Source organism: Apus apus, chromosome 4 (genome assembly GCF_020740795.1).
Source record: "Apus apus isolate bApuApu2 chromosome 4, bApuApu2.pri.cur, whole genome shotgun sequence".
In the NCBI taxonomy this organism is placed as follows: Eukaryota; Metazoa; Chordata; class Aves; order Apodiformes; family Apodidae; genus Apus; species Apus apus.
In genome coordinates this window covers 47,063,964-47,083,949 of record NC_067285.1, presented here as the reverse complement: position 1 = coordinate 47,083,949, position 19,986 = coordinate 47,063,964, and the positions used below count along the sequence as shown (strand labels likewise).

The 19,986-nt window shown below is 40.2% G+C and overlaps 1 long non-coding RNA gene across 1 annotated transcript; it reads left to right on the top strand.

The window, feature by feature from the left end:
- Window positions 1-16,261: 16,261 nt before the first annotated feature.
- On the top strand, window positions 16,262-19,372 carry LOC127384649 (uncharacterized). The gene is made up of 3 exons (XR_007889471.1): window positions 16,262-16,573; window positions 18,369-18,504; window positions 19,275-19,372. It is a non-coding gene; the product is annotated as an uncharacterized LOC127384649 (long non-coding RNA).
- The last annotated feature ends 614 nt before the right edge of the window (window positions 19,373-19,986 follow it).

Here is a 19,986-nt window from a genome sequence, read left to right as displayed (position 1 = left end):
TGACTTGGTGAGGAGGCACCAGGCATTCTCTCTTCCCTTTCAGAAATGGAGGTGGGGGCACAAGTCAAACTTACAGTGAACCTGCAAAAATACATGCTTGCACTCAAGAGGCAGGCTTGCCAAGAGATGGGTCCTGGTTTCACAGAAAGCAATGGATGTTCCACATTGTCATGTTTTTTGGGAACAGTTGCTATGTAATTTTTCTTTAAACAGATACTCATCAACAATGGTAAAATGAAACCATATGATATAGTTACTATTTCTAATGTCAGCTGCTAGCAACTCAAAACCCCACCTTCCCTGGACATTTATTTTTATTCAAATTAGAGTAGGAAGTACTTTACTGAGGACTATTTTCTTTGTTTTGTTTTGTTTTATGTTTGTTTGAAACCCAGTACAATAGAAGTTTCATTTTGGTGGGAGGCTGCCTGGCAATGCAAGCAGTGAGCAGTAGTAAAAACGCTTTTTTCTTTGCAAGTCACAATAATATCTAACATTCACTTTCTGCCTCTTTAAGGGAGCTGATGAAGTTATTCACTTCATGCACATTTACTACATCCAGATGTAATTCCATTTTCAATAGATAGTTGTTTTTCAACAGATCTTTGGCAGCCTATATTGTAAGTGGGTTTTTGGTAAGCAATTTTCACCATATAGAATTGTTGTCATTTGTTTCATTGGCATGATGTATTACAGCAAGGGTTAGAAAAAGATCTGTATGTCATGTGTTCATGCTGGTGAACAGTGTGATACAAGAATCTGAAGCAGAACAGTGTGAAACCAGTATTTTTGTCAACTGATATATTCAGACATTTTTAAGGTGCATTTCATTTCCCCATGGGCTGCACACAGTTGCGAGCTGGATAAGTTCAGTGAGTTGTATAGTGACGTTTCTGGTGAATAGATGAGCAGGTTTCCATATGGCACAAAAGGAAAAATCAGAAGCAATAAACACTATTTACCGTGTATAATGAGCCATATTGCAATTAATTGCTTCCTGTAAAGGCGCCTCTATGAAATGCTAAATAAAGTAGTCCTCTGACCCCTTCCTTTCTTTTCTATTTCCCTGTATGCTTTTTAAACTGTATCCCTGCAAAACTGGAACAAAATCCTGTGTTCTTCCACTGACCTGGATTTGAAGAAAGACAAATCCATTGCATTCAAACAGCATGTCAATTGTGGATCCCCTCCCTCCCAAGCCAAAGGAAATTTCTTTTAGCCAATATTATGATTGTCTTATGGTGGTATAGTGGGAAAATACCGTGGTTTTTTTTTTAGTTTTTTTGCTGTCCTGAAAAAATAATTTCTTTGCAGGACTCTATGCTCATGTTTAATCCTCTGAAACATCAGCCTCAGAGACAGGTACACAAGAGGTGACCCAAGCCATCTTCCTGCTTTCCCTGTTCCTGTGGGTAGCATTGCTCTGAATAAGGATCTTGTATGGACTAGAACATCCATGAGGCTACTTTTTCATCATAAAAATAGCAAGGTCAGGATTAAGAAATGGGCTGCACATACTGTTTCACCTCTGCTCCTCAATATCTCCAAAATGCTGCCTTTGATGTGCAACCATCTCCCAGAAAGGAAATGGAGCTGGAATAAACTCCATACCTTGATGCTACAGAATCAACTGACTATCTAAAATTCATGTAGGATTAATTTTCTTTGCCAGAAAGGTACTAAAGTGTAGTTCCAGCAGGCTCAAGAGACATGTCTCTTGGAGAATCTGATCACCAGCCTCAAAATACAAGCTGAAAACACCAAAGAAAGACATTATTTTGGAAATACATATTTCTGTACCTGACTACCATGATCTCAGCACGTGGTAGGGATACACACATTTTCTTTAGTACGACTTGCTAGGAATGTGTCCTTGGTGTCTCCAGTATTAATAGATAGTTCACACCTTAAAAAAGTTTCTCTGGGAAGTATACTTCTTCTGGCTGATAGCATAACTGATGCAGAGTTTTTTGCCAAAGAGAAATTCTTCCCAAACCACGGATAATTATCCATTATAAATTGCCTAATTATCTTTTGAGGTTTTTAATTGCATGAAAAAAGAAACAAGGAGTTTTCTTGCTAAATTTTTAAGAGGTAGCCTAAATGCTTATTGTCTAATGGAGATCACAGATTCACACTGCTGGTCCCATTGTCCAGTGTCAGTACGTGAAATAGCCTGGCCTCATGAAACGAACATTTAACTGAACAGAACCAATTAGCCCTCCATCGTGGCCCCTGTTCACAACAGAAGAAAACAGCTGATGTTCCCCCCTTAAGTTGAAACAATGGGAGGATATGCATGGGCTATGTAAGTCTTGTAAGCAGAGTAACTCTTTCCAGAGCAGGACCGTGAGAAAGTAAAGCCTGTAAATGGCCTTTCAGTGGATGAACTCCTCATCAATCTTTTACAATGTGAACTCATCAGTCAGCTCTCTGTGGATGCAGTTTTCTTTAGAAAATGTCAGTTCAACTGCAAGATGCCAGTTTTTAGCAATAAACCATTCTGCTGAATGATATTCTGTCTCAGTACTGTATTCACCTCAGTATAGATTTATTCAGCAGCATCTTTTCCATCCAGCCCTCTTTTACATTCCTTACCATGCTTGTAGCTCTTCCTAATAATCTTGGAATGGCAATGACCACTGAAGAGAGGGTGGCAAAAAATGAATGTTGCTTCTAACAACAGCAGTAAGGCTTCATTTAAGATTTGGATGCTGAGAAAATTCAAGTAAAAAAGCCGATGAGCTCAGAAATTCAGCCCTTTCTTATGAATCCAGTAATTTACTTTCTTTTGACTACTTTCTCCTCTGCCTAGTTGGGATCTTGCCACCATGTCTAATCACTGGATACCCAGAGCAACAAGGCCATGTTCAGAAGATGACCCCTCTTGAAAGTCAGTGTACAACACTGTGTCCCTTCCCACCCAGGCTGTTTTCCAAACACCTTCAGGCAATAGTTATTACTTGCAATTGTGAAACTCTTTGAAAACAAAGAAACCTTCACTAATGGCAAGGCAAAAATAACATTAACTTTGTGTAAACAATGCACCATCCACTTCATTCAGCACCTTTGGTAATGGTCCATTGACTTGATGGCCAGCAGAAGCTGTGAATCTCCTGTAGGCATACAGCCTTTCTGAGCAACATTTCTCCATCCCTATCTGCTAAATTTCCATATGGTTTAGGCCTGTTTGGACACCATAGCTTCAGAGGTCCAACTTCTGCCTGGCCGTCCTGTTTCCAGCCCCTATAAGTCACTATTCTATTGTTTTCTGAATCCTTTTCCTAAAAAACAATCTGAAGGTTTAATTCCATTTCATGGCTTTCAGTGAAGCTTTCAGTGAAGATCACAGAATGGTTTGGGCTAGATCTTTAAAGATCATCTCATTCCACCACCAAGATGTCTCACTTCTGCTGCTACCATGGCTTGTGTGAAAAAAAGCTTTCCTTTGTTCAGCTCCATTGTGTATCTGTCTTTCCATCATGTCTACTCATTAAATCTTTTTCAAGCTCTTACAGAGAAGTCATCCTAGTACAGGATGCTGAGAAGACTTTGTGGTCACTGAAATGTAACCATGATGTGAAAGACAAAGAAGGATGATATTTTTTGTTAATTAACAGATGGTGTCAGAGATCCTCTATTCTGGATTACCTATCCATCCAGTCATCTGGGTAAAAGAGCTAAACAGCTTAACTAGTTTTATGGGTATTCTTCTCTTCCTCACCAATAGATGGGAGCAGTGTTTTCTCTACTAATGAAATTTTCGGGCTACAGTGCTTGCAATTTTTTGAAGACTACAAGGGGGAAGGAATCTAAAACCAAACAATGATGCTATAACTTGTTCATGTGTCCATGGGGAGAAGTATATTGTTTCATTTAGTAGCATAGAAAAGAGGTTTGTAATGGGAGTCAAATGGAAACCAGGAGTCAGCACTCTTGAATTCTTTAACCTTGGAAATCTGTTGTGTTATCTAGCGACAATCAAAGGTATTTAATATGTTTACAACCTCTCATTGTTATTTTCCAGATATGTGTGTTTTGCTTGGATCTGGGCCTTTATAAAAGCAAATAAACATGTCCTCATTTTGCTTATGAGATCAAAGTGGAAAAGCTGTCCAGATGTAAATAGCTAAGCCTTTAATGAGATGATAATTGAATTGTTTCTCTCTTGTTCTAGAAGCACTTAAATTAAAATATTGCATTTAGGGCACTCTGCACTTCTCACTTGTATAGCAGGATCCAAGCATCTAACACAAGCCAGACAAATAACTTCAGCAATTAGCTTTCACCATAGGTCCCTAGCCTCTGACCTTTCTTGTTCATCACAGGCAAGCCAAATGCTTTCTTAAACGACATTTATCATGCCTGGCACTTTTCTAGGGTGAGAAACATCACAAATCGTTTCCTACAAGTAAAAAGCTGTTTGCAAGAAGCAAAATCTCACGTGTTTTCTCTTCAACAGGAGGCAGACTCAGCTGTGCTGGAGGCAAAGGGAAGTCTGACCTGCTTCTGTGCGAAACTTGGAAGTGGCAGTGGAGCACCTACTCAGGTACCTCCTGCATGACACTGTATGGTGTTGCTCTTCACCATCTTGGGCTTAGCAGCTCCCCTAACTCCAGAGTCAACCCACTGTGCTCCACTACACCTCACACTTCCCAGTCCCTACAAGTGTCCTAACTCTAGACATTTAACCAAAGGTTAGGACTCCATGGAGCTGTCAATGAGAGAGAGAAGTGTCTGGAGAGACACAGCTTGCTGTGCAGAGCTGCCTTCTGGCACTGTCTCTTTGTGGGACACTTAAGTACAGGTGAGGTCAGGGGGTAATGTTGACCTTGGGGAGCTCAGCCCAGTGCCACAGTGAGGCAGGATGGATGTGGGTCAAAAGCCTTGATTTCTGCAGGTATTTGAAGACAGAAAGATGCAGCAACTTATGTGGGGCTTTCAAAAAATCCCTCACAGCTGTCTAAATTCACAGAGGTCCTGAGTCAACAATTCAGGGAAGGTGTCAAACCTTTTTATGATCCTGCACCATTTAACTAGAAAATGCTTTTTAAAAATCTACTGTCTGAGATAAATTTAAGTAGCTTGGGATTTGTTTGTTAGGGGGATTTTTGGTGAATTCTCTTCATTCATAGCTAAATACTTATGAAAGCATACAGGTTAATACAAGGGAATACAAGTTAAGTGCCCATGGGGCTGCTGTAAAGACAAGGGCTGATGGGACAGACAGTAAATTTATCCCATCTTTTTCCCTAATACTTCTTATTCTTAGCTCATCTTTTAGTCTCCAGATGGACTATAAGCTAAATAAATGTTCTGCTGGCAGGAAGAAATGACAACAGTAGCTGGTCTCTTGTTAAATGGGGTTCTGAAGTTACTGTCCAGTTTCAAGGTTTAAACACAATGCAGACCACACTCAAACTGCTGTCAAATCACTGTAACTCCAGTCACGTCCATAGATTTTCTCCTTTTCTGCAATAAGATGAGGTTGAAGTTCTTCAGCCTATCTTAAGAACTGGTTTTTTTTATTATTATTATTATTATCTGTGCCTTCCTCTCCTTAGATACAAGATGCCAAAAAGATTTAAGTCATCATAGCCTGTAGTACAACCTGCCTGTAGCTGATGGGCACTTACTGACTAGTCAGTCTTGCTGTCTTCAGTTCTTCAAAAAGCAATTAAAATTCAGAAAGTGAAGAAAAACCTCCTCTCGTTTACAAGGGAGCTGTTGATGTAATTTGTGCTGATCCAAGCTGACAAAGTAAGCAGCAGCATTTGCCTTGGCTTAATGGATGTCCCATTTTTTTAGCTCTAACCTTAGAAGAATATCAGATGCTTAGCTCATATCACAGTTAGACACCAAATATGTGCTTAAGAAAAGTTTGAGTTGATACATGCTAGTCAGAATTGTAGCCTGAGCTCTCCTGTTTCTTTCAGCTGGCCAACAAATGTTTTGGAAATTGGAGAAGTAAATCTCTCTCCTGAAGCCCCATGTAGCAGGAGTCATGAAAATCAGCTATTTCCACGTGTGCCAGCAATTTGATAAGCGTTTTTGACACTGCACTTGGCAATACACTTACGTTGAGTACAGTGTAAGACCTGACTGGATGGCAGCTCTTCCACCTAGTTCAGCATGCTGGTTACTCACCATGGTGCACCTGCCCGTGAGCACCACATACTTTTCATTTTCTCCTTCAGCCTAAACCCCCATGCCGTAAGTTCTTCTTGGTCATAGTGAGTCAGAGCCTGCCAGACCATAAACTGGTTTGCTTTTTCTAACAGATGTCATAATGCCCTCCTTTTACCAACAGGCAACTAAAGAGCATAAAGCTCAATCTAATATGGTATTTGGTGAGGAAAGCGGTTAGATCTTTACATAATTACAAATAACTACTGCTCTTTGAAGATAAGTCTGTTCCAGAAAAGGTTTTGATATTGATGGTTTCCATTCAACTTCAAAATAACCCATTTTGTTCCATTTACTATGATGGTACATAAATCTTACCTTAATAGCTTAACTGCAGCTTAACTGCAGAAGATACAGGCTAAACTTATGGCTGCATAATTCAGACCAATTTGCAAGGAAGACTGCGTGATCCAGACAGAACAACAGGGAGTCACCAGCAGATGAGTGGCCATGGCCACGGCCACGAGAGCAGTCTGTGTGATGTGGGTGCCCACAGAGGTGATCCTGGCACATCTACCAGGCACTCCGACCCAGGTGCTGAACCCACCAGCGAACATGGGTTGCACAGGGCTGGTGGCTGTCATGCAGCCAGGTGTCCCTGGCCAGCTGGGTGCAGCTGGCTGGCAGCACAGGAGTCAGAAGCCTTTGGCACAGCTCCCTGCAAAACCCAGTGGTTCTCATCAGTCATACAGGCAGTATTTAACCCACCTTTGGTACAGATGCTTACATGTCAAGGCCAACATAACTGGATTTTTTTTTGTTCTCCTCCCAATTCTTCCATTAGGCATTTCTAATATTTATTCTGCACTTACCTAAACTAATTCACTCTCTGTTTTTGAGAGACTTCTTCTTTATATTGGAAGTGAGTTTACCACCTTCCCTATGAACTTAGCTTTCGAAGATCCAGAAACCTCCAAGAATCTTCATCCTGTACCAGGGTATGATCTTGGCTTTGAGTTACATTTCTTAAGCTTTTTTTCATGTAATCTGCCTTACTCCAGGGGAAAGCTCCCTTTCCAGCTCCCTTTCATGACAGGGCTTCTCTGAAGCAAGGATCTGAAATTATTTTGATTTTTTCCTTCTGGAAGTAATCATACATATGCCATTGGTCATAACAAGCACAGCTAGTGTAGAAATTGCCAGGAGTTCTAAGGAAAAAAAAAAAGAGAAAAACAAAGTCAGCTGATTGCATGCCAAGGAGGAGGTCTTTGGAAGTTAACAAAACCTCTTGATTTGTAGTTGGGGTGTATTCTGAATTTATCAAAGCCATGTCTTCAATCTTATAATAAGCTCTACTAAAAACCTAACTCTTCTACCCAGAACTGCCCTTTCACTTTCTGATTTAACAATAATAGCAGCCTTTCTGAAATTATAGTTGGTGTTACTACAAAATTAAAATTTAAACCTTATCCTGCTGAAGGGAGCAATTTTACACATTTTTATACCATTTTATAATAAGATGGGGGAAGGAGTTTCACAAAATTACCCCCCCAAAAAATCAGGTTAAGATGCTGTAGTAAGTCAATGTTTAAGAACATAAGGCAGGAGAATGCATTTTAGCCAGCTTCAGCTGATTAGGAGCCAAGGACTAAATATGCCTTACACTGGCAGAGGCAGAAAAATAGATCCCTCTGGAGACCCCTCCATGTGACAGTCATGCTATGGAGGGAACTTTTTTCCATATGGAGAAATACCTATTCTTCCATTCACTATAGAGAAAGCCAAAACAAGCAGCTTAAACTCAGTGTGCAACTTTTAGATGCCTGGAGTAAGTTGAGGTAAAGCCTACCCCTGGTTATGTGGCACCAATATTTATAGAGCAGTAGTTTCTATTGAGTTTATCAGCAGAAGTGTCTGTCCTAAACTGGAATATAAGGCAAAGGAGTAAAGACAGCTCCCTTTGACATGGTATAAAATGAAGCTTGTGAATATCGGTGTGTCTGCATTCATGTAAAGAAAAATAATCCACTTAATCATATGTTCTTTTTTTCATATATATGTATATATATAAACATGGTATCTAAAATTCAGACTGTTAGCAGAAGTCTTTGGTTTTTCCTGGGCTACCATTTATTCAGCACTGCAGAGGAGCATGGCTTCTATTACACATCAGAAGTCTTCTGCGGAGAAATACTTGGCTCCAGATTGTTCCCAGTGAAGCCGCAGATATTCTGCCAGTGCTCCCTATCTCCTGTGCCCCTTCTGATCTAGAAGCAAGCAGTGCACAAAAGCTATTGTGAAACTCCTGTGAGGAGGCTGACCCATTCCCATGAATAAGGACCCAGAGGAGAGCTGCGCACCGGCTGGGCTGCCTCGCTCGGCAGCACGTGTTTCCACTCCACTTCCGTGAAGGCATTCCTCTTAATTCACAATCCAGCTGCTGGCTCCAAGGCCCAGCCTGGGATTTGTGGTGAGGATATTTTGCTTTGACAGCCCGATGTCACTTTGTTTTTACATAATCAGCCCTTTTTGTTAAAAGCTGTGGGCTTCATATAACAGCCGTGAAAAAATGTTTTCAAGTGGAAGTGACACCCTGAGTATAGACTGAGACAGAAAACATTCAGAACACCAAATATTTCTTATTTCTTGTAATCACCTGCACTACAGCAATCAAATGTTGACAAGTGTTTGCTGACAATTTGCTTTGCAGGAAAGATGAAGTGAAAGGGAACAGGAAAAGAGGTTCTTTTGCATTCTAATAAACCTCAAGTTCCGTGCTTCAAGGACAGCAACGAGTAAGACAAGTATCTGCAAACTGAAGCAGCTGGAAGTGAACTCACACATGCCTTCATTGTACTAGGCTTTTGTTTGGAGAACCTTTCCATCTGGATTAGTAGCAGGAACAGAAAAGCATCTGAAGCTGGGGAAACTACCCTGCTGCTATCTGTAAACGACTGATACGATTTTTATGTGGAGCCCTAAAGAGAAAGACATGCAGTACTTTCTTTTTTTTTTTTTTTTTTTTCCACTAGTCCCGACAGCAAAAAAATCTCATTCCTGAAATGTGTCTGGTGGCTGATCCCATGGCACAGACCCCAGACACATGCATTGTGTAAGCTTTGCCACTGGGCTGTCCTGCCTACAGCAGCACTACTGTTATGATACTGCTAATGGCACCCACTCTACGAAAGGGAAGATAATTAGCAGAGAAATTGTTATTGGTGCAGCTAGAAAGTAGACAAGCAACATTTTGGATTTCAGTTCACTGCATCGTTGTTTTCAAACCTGTGCCTAATCTTCCCAGACCCCACTCCATGGCTGTTTCTTTCTTTTCTTCCCCCTTTTTGCAGGGACTATGGTGTATTCTGATTCACTCCATTTCTTTCTTCTTAAATGGCCACAGGGCAGCCTTGCTGTTGCCAAGGATATGGTAAATGCATGCGACATCATGCCACCGAAAACAATCAGCCGAATCACATCCATTCCTGGTGTAATGGTGCTGAAATCAGTAAAGCTGGTCTGGGAGCAGGACATCTAAGCAATGAGATGATAAAAAGAATGCTCTATAAAGAAAATGTTCTTTAAAATAGCTTTCACAGAGAAATGTGCAGTTTTGGCTTGTAAAGTAAGTCAGAGCATCAATGAGATGTGGTAAACATACACCATTTTGACAAGAAATTAGTAGGCAACATAGCACTGCAGCAAATATTAGACTTTTTTTTCCCTAGCCACAAAGAGTCTATTAGGAGATTAAGAATCTTCAGCTCTCAAAGGTATAGCTGTTTTACCAAAATTTAATTAATGAAGAATAATATTTTGGGAACAAGAGAAAACACCTCTGTAGGATGTGGAGGGTTAGGAATAGATGGAAAGTTGCCTGTATAAACAGTTTAGCAACTCTGGGATAAATTATAGGAGCATTTGTATGCTTGATTGCCCATCTGTGTAAAACAAGACATGCAGCCACACACAGGAATGATGTGCAAGTCAAACATGTGGGGCTCATAATAAGTTGCTCCAGAACAACAGAAGAACTGTCCTATCATATCCAAGTTTAACCTGAGGAAGTTTAAGTAACTGTAAACGAGTAAATAAATAGAGGAGGTCTCACTGAGAGCACTAAAAGGAAACTTAAGGTATGCTATGTACATATCTGTTTCTGGGTTTGGGGTTTATTTAGATTCAGCTCAGATTTTGGATTGTTATTTCTTCATCTGAAGTTTTTTTGGCAGTTTCAGGAAGGCTGAAGGCTCAGATCCAGCATGCTCCAGCTGCATGGCCCAACACAGTCCATGGGCACTGACAGGGAGATGGAGAGCTGGAGGACTTCAGAGCAGGAACACCATCAAGAACTTTACATTATACAGCTCCCCTCTCAGGTACCAACTGAAAATGTCACCACCACCTTCCTTGGAGAACACAATTAATTAAATGAGACTTAATTAATTAGTGTCAGTAAATCAGATGTACTAATTATGGTGGAAGTATATAAATGTACATATTGTACATCATTATCTTCTCTGCAGAGGATTTGTTCTGAAATCCCTGTAGCCATTTCACTCCTCCCCACAATGCTATTATGAACATGGCTGGGGAACATTCAGAGCTACCCTGCAAACTGATGAGAACTTCTAAAGTTTGTATTGCAGAAAAACAGCAAGCAGACTTCTTTATTAACTCCTTTTGGAGTATTCACCTTCATGGTGAAATACAACCTGGATACTTAATTTCCATATCATGACACATCATGTTACACAAGTAAGTCAACTGTTTAAAATTTTTGGTGGGTTGTTAGAAATGTTTTACATCTGACAACCCCACTGAGGCTTTTGTATCTTCTATCCATGCCACTCTCAATAGTCAAGAAGGAGAAAATAAGGAGGCTATGACAATCTAATCTGTTTCATGTGCAGATAATAATCAGCTGTGTTTGTACTCACTGGAGTAGATTTTGATCTCATTTTCTGTGCTGTGAATCAGGAATAATGATGCTAAACTTGGGTTAGTTACACTGATGTCAATAAAGGAGATCATTAGAACCCCACCGACCAAATAGACTTCACCTCAGGCAAACAGGACACCTAATGTTAGTAGGTACTGATGCAAAGTCATCATTCATCCCTGGGTCAGAGGTTGACATCAAGAGAAAGAAAAGGGAAAAAAAACTGGTGGGGGAGTGAAAGAACAAAAACTAGTAATTGTGAAGTTATTTATTGTATGTGTCTATGCAGTGGATACTCTGCAAAGCTTGAGTGCGAATCTGCAGATGCAAATTTGGAGCCACATCAGACTTGTATTTGCATGAAGCCTTTTGCAGCTTTTCAAATGCAGACTTATTAGTGGTAATGAAATATATTGCTAATCCATTCAAAACTATTACAAAGGATTTGCAATTAATTAAGTCTGTCATACCTTGTAGAGATGAGGATGATGCATACTCAGTATAACGGACACTGTAATAGTGAAGCATACTTAGAAAATGCAAATAGCTTCTGAGATGCTTTTCAAAATGTCTTCAAAATTATAGAGGACAAATTAAGTTGGTTAGAGATCCTAACTACAAAAGCAAATGGGACCAATGCACTGGAATAAGCAGTCAATATATTAAGAAACTAAGAGCAGTAGCTGGGAAAGATCCTGTACTGCACAGTAAGTACATGGAGGGAAAGAGCTCAGCTGACATAACCCACAGAGGCAGCAAATAGAATAACTTTCTAGCTATCAACAGCTCACACATGAGATTTTTATCTTTCCCTCTACCCTCTTTTTGCTCCACAGGTAATTACAGTTTTGGTGGAGACTGGATGGGATATATTTTACTAGAGTATATCCAGCTCTCTAATTCATGCTGTACAGAAGCTGGGAAGAGGGAAAAATACACTCCTGCCTCACTGCTGAAGTAAGGTAGGAAGTAGCATATGGCTAGGGTGCTCTGAGAGAAGTTACAATCAGAGGCCATGGCTCCTCCTGCCTCCGAGCCTGTGTGCTTCCTTCCCCTCCCCTAGATGATACTGATACCAGTTAGCTTGGGAAAAGTTAGTTTCCATGGCCTGTGCCAAGGTATCTCCTGTTATCTTCAGGTGACAGCATTTTCTCTGCAAAGGACTGCCAAATACCGAGCTGTGAATGAATGCATCTTCAGGGGTATGGGCTGTGCTTCCCAGAGACTAGCAACATGAGTGTATTGCCCTACTAGGATGAGATATTTGTGGATTTTCAGTTTTACGTTACGTGCTTTGTGGTTATTTGTTTCTCTCCTTGCTTTCTAAAAGCCCAAGATTTAAAGGTAAATATATCCGTGTTTTATGATGGTGCAGTGAGTTGTTAACCTCATGAGGTGAGTTTGATTTCTATTCACAGAGGTGCACTGCACTTCTTTACTGCCTGTCTCAGTCAATTTTTGTCCCAGTCAGTAAATGAACAGTGAAACAAGTAATGAGATGAGTGAAGGCAGAAACAGAAAAATAGCTAGGACAAAGTTTTTAAAATAATTCTAAAAAGCCTACCCACAGAGTAAGCTCTGTGAGAAGAGGAAAGGTGGTCTTTTCCTATGCCCAGCTGTAGGATGGAGACTCTGTTCAGGCACTTGACAAGGCAGATGGATAATGAGTGCCATGGGTCAGGATCTGGGCAGGCACTGTGGGTGACCTGGCAGTTGCCTTTTGGCACTTACCTTTATTTGGCAATCTCTTCCTCCTGCTTTAAGTAGGTATCAGCAGAGTTGCACAGCTAAGATACACACAGGACCATCTTGCAGCAGGGGCTAGGGTGGCAACAAGTGTGCCCAAGTTTTTTGGATCTGCAAAGAAAGACATTGAAAAGAACATTGCAACTCCCTTTTAGTTCTCTCAAAGACTGAATGCTCCCCTTTTAAAAGGGATACTTGGCTCTTTTTTTTCTGCTCTTCTCTCATTAAAAAGAAAAAAAATACTACTTTTTATGCACATTCTAATGCATTTTAGAGAGTTTTTGTAAGACAGCTTTGCCAGCTGTCAGCTTCCAACTACACTAAGCTTTTTATGATTTGAGCACCTATTCAGGCTATAGTAACTTTAATAGTCAATTACAGGTTTTACATAAACTCAAAATATACATAATTTTCAGGGACTTAATGCACCAAAAGCTAACCAGTGCTCCATAACGTCATGGCTTTTTTTAATAACTTTGCTTTATAGTTTGCATTAACACTTAAAAGGGGGAGTTGGGAGGAAGCCCTGTGTTTTGAGACAGTTGAATGAAATGCTCCAGTAACAGAAAACCGAACATTTTCTTGTTTGCAAAAAGTCACTGGTCAGACTATATGACTTCTACTTATGTAGGAATCCATGAGAGCAAGCACAGCATCATTACGGCATTACAGTACATTTGTGCACATTGGTAGACCCTATACCATTGGAAAATGTAGATAGGCGTCACCTTTCCTGCCTCTTCCCACTTGCCCATCCTCACCCTGCTCTCACATAGTGCCTGTAATGTCCTTCCATTTTCATTGTGCATTTTTCTCATTGCCTTTCTCCCTGCCTTCCATGCACTGCATGGTCATCAAGGTCAATTTGGGTTCATAAAGTTTGTAACTTTAACCCTAGTCCGGAGGAAGACAGCCGACCCACCAACATTTCAACAGGCATGACTAGTCGCAGACTTAAGTTTACGCAGGTGACTATAGGAAAAAGCTGCAGTGTTCATAGCCCAGCCTCTATCTGAATGACTCTTCCAACAAAAAAAGTCATCCTTTTTTTCAGACAATCAACTATCCTTGAATCCTTTTTCTGATACTTAGCATGCTTTTCAGATAATTTAAAAAAATAAATAAAAAATATCTCTGTTCTCTTCCAGTATCAATGCATGACCAGCTGAAAGCAAATGGTCTAAAATCTGGCCAGACTGGGGAATGCCAAAACACTGCTCAGCAGGGTACTATGGTCACAGTCTTTGCTACTGGTCTTCCATCATTGTGTCCTGTACATTCAGCTTAATTGGCTCGGTCTCTCCAAGGCAAGGCAGTGGTATTGATTTACTGCGCTGTATAAATGTGTTTATAGCTTGGCACTAGAACACTTATGCTCATTTTTTTCCAATGTGGATTTCAAATAAGCCCTTTGCCTCAAATGAGTCTATTAACTTTAAAAGTGCCTAAAGCTAAAACTGAATTATGAGAGGCAAGCTTCGGGGGTTGCAGTCTAAAACAGCTGGGAAAGGCTCATGGAGTCTTCTGTTAGTACCTGTTGTGATTTATTTTTAAAGCATTACTGGTGGAAAAAATAATTAAATAAGTAAAAGCAAATTTGGCAGCACACCTAGCCTCAGAATGAGCTTTTACTTCAGCTGGCGCTCCAAGCATCCACTTCCATGGATTAGAGCAGCTCCTGATTTAAGCCAATGTGAAATCAGAATATAAACCATTCCTTCCTCTTATTAACTGAATTAAGATTCAAATATTCACATTTCCTTTTTTCTGTAATGGGGTACAACAAACTGGGGAGAACATCACTGCTGGTCCCTCCAGCAGTGTATTTCATTGATCTGCTTTGCCTTCCAGTGTTTTAAAGAGCTGGGAGGCAGTTTCCTCTTCTCTCCCAGCCCAGCACGCTGCAGTGCTGCCCTGTTTGCTGCTGGAGGGGCTGTGCTGCCGCTCTGCACTTGGTGCTTTCATGTGTAACAGCATTTATCATCCCTGCAGGGACAGTTAATCAAGCAGAAAGTTTTAGTGGACCCCTAAGTACAATCCATAATTACCTATACCTGCTCAAGATTAGGTCTCCCTAGCTAAGAAATAATACAGATTTCTAATTGCTAATAGTTTGACTTTATATGTAATAAAAAAAGGAACATGTTAATACCCATGGAGAAAAAAAAAAAATTAAAAAAAATTGTAGAGAACAGAATTAAATTAAAGGAAAGTAAAATTTAAGATTGATGTCAGGGATAAAATAAAGCCATAGTAATATCTACTAAACTGTGGAACAATCTCTCAGGGAAAGTGAGTGATGGGAGTCCCATGGTGTGAAGAATTATAACAACATCAGGCAAAGCCTCAGGAAAGAAACGCCAGAGGAGGCAGTGTGGACAGGCTGTAACAGTTCAGGGACTGTGCCAAGCTGCAGAAGGCTATGCCACCAGCTGCTGCTGAGACACTGGTAATGTAGACAGTGCATTGTACGTGGCAAGGCACACTGGAAGTATACTTGTCCTGTATTAAAATCTATGCTAATTTCTCAGGTAGCTACGATTTGGACAAGTTGAAATCCTGCCCCATTAAAACTAATGGGAATTTTATGAGTTAAACAAACCTCAAGCCATCAGAGGACAACAGTGACTATGGCTGATATTTTTCAGTCCCATCCTCAGCACATAATCCCTAAAAAATTCTTTACACTTACAAGCACATGATTTTTCCCAATAAAGTATCATTTTGTTTTTACAGTCATCCCTCCTATTCGGCTGTAATAGGTACAAGTAGGAAACGAGATACAAACCAAAAAGCGTTTCTCTCACTTGCTGGGGAGAGACAAAAATACAACTGGACTTGCTATGGAGTAAGAACTTGATGCATTTGTTACGTTTTATTTTGCCTTTTTCCCAGGGAGTTTGTTTCTAGTGGATAATGAGGAAGAATCTCCTGATCTGTAGTTGTCTGGGGAATCCCTTTTCTAGAGGAATTTTTGAGCAAAATATTGTCACAAGTATAGGCTACTTAGAGGAAGCATGGCTGCTGTCAGTTGGGAACTGCTCCCTTTCCAGTCTGCCATCCATTACAGAACAATTACTTTTTGTGGCAATGAAATGTTTATGCAACAACTGAAAAAACCTTTGTCTGTGTACTAAGGTGAGGATGCAAAATCCTGTCCTCTGTGGAGAACAGTTCACATTATCTTGGTTTTGGATGACAGCCATGTGAAAGAGATGAAGAGATTCTGAAGGGATACAATTTTTAATTAAGAATTTTAATGTGCTGATATCACATGATAATATAAATTGAACTTGCAAATTTTGCAGAGTACCTGAAGTTAGGACTTGTTATTTTTGCTGATAGAATTCGAATTCTTGGACTTGCTATGTTTAGTAAATACTGGATTGCATAGTCATTCAGATTAAAGGCACTGGGATGGGATGAGGGAAAATTCGGTGAACCTGCTTCATATGGCACTCAAGACATGTCACTTCGCATACAGAGAGACTTTACCATCAGCAAAGGCAGAGATGTACTAGTCATGACCCATTTAGCTGTTCTCTGGAGATTTTGTGTCTGCATATAAGAAGAAACAAGAGCAAAGAAGCTGAGAGGGAAGAAATACTCCAAACAGACTGGAGATGGAGCGAGTGTGGGAAACGGATGGGGAGAAGGCTGGTGGGCTGAGTCCTGGCTGAACCTGATGAAGAGCTGTGCAAACCAAACCATCTCCCGTGGCTTGATTCCTCCTGGGCCTGGGGAACAGGACCTTTGCAGGTAAGCAGGATTGCTCCAAAGATACATGGTGATAATGCCAGTTTTTCTTTATAACACAGAATACCTGGAGAGCCTGGATTATATCGAGCCACTTAGACCAAGACACTCACAGTTGCCTGTCTCTAGCTCCCTGTCACCAGTCGTGAGGCAGGGCTGATGGACTTCTTTCAAAGTCTTGCAGTTTGGGTCTGTTTAGGAAAAAAGTGCCCATTGGCACTCACCAGATATGCTGGAGAGCTCAAAAAACAGACATGGGAAAAGCAATGGTCGAAGCTACTGTCCTGGCTCTTCTGTAGATGTTGGATTTTCTGTTTCTTCAGGTTAGATTACTGCCATTTCACAGTGCAATTCATCTACCAGAATGAGAATGGTGCCATTTATTTTTTTCTTCTGTATTTACATTTGTTATTTTTATATTTTGAAAAATTAGTCTTCTCTGATTTTTGCTTTTACTTGACTGGCTCCACTTGCATGGTCTTCCAGTATTTCCCAGCATGATTCAGAGCAGGTGTTTGATTAGCCAGAGGCTGGGGTCTGCATAAGGTGGGAGACCCAAGATCTCACATGAGTTCTGCCCCTGGTTTGGTGACCCGAGGGAGGATCCTCTCTCAGTCCCACATCCTTTGATAGTTGTAGAGATAATAATAGAGATTGGCCTCTTGTATTTAAAAGGGCTCAGGACTCTCAGCTGCAGTGTTGTCCTGCTTTCTGCAGTGCATCTCTGTCCTCTCGCTCTTCCTATGGTGTATCCATTACCTTGATATTCAAGGGGTTTTATTGCAAAGAAGCGGGGTTTTCTTTTGTTTGTTTTCAAGATCAGAATCTTTTTTTTTTTTTTCAGTTTTCCACAAAAAAGTAAATCAGTGAAAGGTTATATGTTAGCTTTTGCTCCAAAGGAAGAAATGTTATCTGCTGCAGTTCACATACTCTGTTAACTAATAAGTGCAGGCAGACCCTGGAGACTGAGCAGTCATGTGTAATCTGTAGAAAGATCGGTCCTGTTCAGCCAGATTGCCTCAGGAGAATACAAATGCCAAAATGCTGTCACCTTCATTAAGTTGGAGCCTTGTGGTAGCTCACAGTATTTATTCATTTGTGGGAAACAGAGGCAACACATGAGCAAAACAGGGACTCAGCTGGCAGCAGCTCCCTGCTAGGCACAGGTTCACCAGAGATGTCTGATCCAGCCAAAATGTGCAGTATCAGCCTGGGACACAAGCTGAATAGTTGTAATGGAAGCTGAATCTTTCATTTGCTCTTTATATTTTCTGCTTTTTCTTTGGGTTTGTTTGCCTCTTTTTTCTTCCTTTGCAACTGTCAAGAAAGCATCTGTGAGTTTTATTAAACAAATGTTACACATTAAAAACCTATTGCTGCCTGCCAGAAAGGAAAATGGCATCTTATTTTAAAACAATATGTAATTGTTATTGCTGCCTTGTTGCAAGTTACGCCCTTGAAAAATGATAGGGACTTACTTAGTAGCAACTGATGCTGAGGAGAATCATTACAACTAAAAGCAGAAAATTAACTGTTGCATTATCTTTGGGAAAGAAAATACTCAGTTTCAAACGCCATAATACAGATGCTCAATATATTGTACTCTGAGATGTCTTTATGATTACTTCACGGAAAAAGTACCAAAGGACAGAAGATCAACATTTTTCCATGATGCTTTTGTCCATCTGTCTCAGTTTTGGGAGTCATGAACATTGTTTGGTGAAACTCATGGAGGTGCTGAGGTAGCATCTGTCCAACAGACATTCTGGTCATATTTCCAATTTCATTCCATGTACAGGCCTTGAGGCAGTGATGGAGACCCAGGTCCTAATCAAGATGGCACCAATGAACTGCTTGGAGTAACATACCTACTGCCAATATTTTAACATCATCTTGGAGAATGCCTGTAGGTCCAATGCTGATACACTGTGCCTGTAAGTACAATTTCTACATTGTTCCCTCAACACCTATATTGCCAAGGAAACTGCAGTCACATATATTTTTATTGTTCCTTTTAATGTTGCTATCTTTATTTTATTGCCATTTATTTTGCCTTTTTTTGCTTTTTTTTTTTTTTTTACTTATTATTAATTTATTACCAGGTTTTTAAAAATCAATTTGAGAAACACAGAATAGGACTATTTATCAGACTTCTGTACTTTTGGAAACCCCTTGGAAACCTGGCATTCATTTCAGCACAGTAGCAAAGCCTCTCCCCCATCAAAATTTTAGCCACTATTTTATTCAATTACCTGCTATTTATTTAACAAGTATTTCATGCTAGTGAATGTAATTTTTCCCTCACACTTCAGAGAAAACACAGAAATACATTTTATGGAAGGATTTAATAAATGCTGGGGGAAATAGTATACAAAAAACTGTGGGAGCAAGTGTGAAGTTATCATCCTAGTTGCTCATCCAAGAGGGCTGGGACCATAATTCACAAGAGGTAAAGCCCTGGTCACAGTAGAACTTTATTTTCAAGTATGGTAGTATAACCAACATTTGCAAAACAAATTACAGCTCTGAAAAAAGCTATAACAGAGTTTCAGCCATACTTTCTCCCTTGTATGGTTACTAGTTGTCCTATTACTAAAAGTACCCATTTAAAAGTCTAATGACCTTTGTGTTTTTAAAAGTATTATAATTTAATTTATAATCTTTGTAGAAGAAAATCTAACCTTGATTTGATTTTTCCCAATAGCTGATAAATCTTTGGAACTCCAAAACAGGCCTGAGTGAAATGCTTCCCTTTCCATCTTGCCTCCATTTCTAACAAACTAAGAGATGGACATAATGATTATAAGTATCAAACCACTCCTTTCAAACAGCAGAAACTGTCAGATGAGGTTCAAAAATCTCTGCCCACAGATCACAGGCACATGATGAGAGCTGAATACTTAGGGTTGATACCAACAAAGCTTCATCTATGTAAAAACCCCTGGAGACCTCCTACTTAGGTACCTCTGAAACAAAGCCCTAATGAATGCAACTCTATGATGGCAATCTGGGAAATAAAGGATAGTACTAGTATGTTGGATTTATTGCCAAGTGACCCATGGCTCCCACCTCATCCTTTGGCACACAAGCACTGTGTTAAACCTCTCATTCTCTAAGTTGAATTATTTTCTTTGTAACAGCTAATGCTTCAGCCAGCAAAAAGCATTTCGTCTTTTATGACTCTGATTTGATCTATGAAAAATGCATGTACTTCCCAAAATGGTCTACTGGGTGAAACTCTTCAGAGATCTTTTTCTCAGGGAAGGCTCTGGTCAGGAGCTGGGCACACTTGCTTTGAATATTGCAGCCTTAGAGTGGAAGACTCTCTCCAATTTCGGACTCTGAGGCTGAGGTGGGGGGCTGCAAAGTTGCTTTTTGAATTCCATATGTAAACTTCATAAAATACTCCTCTAATT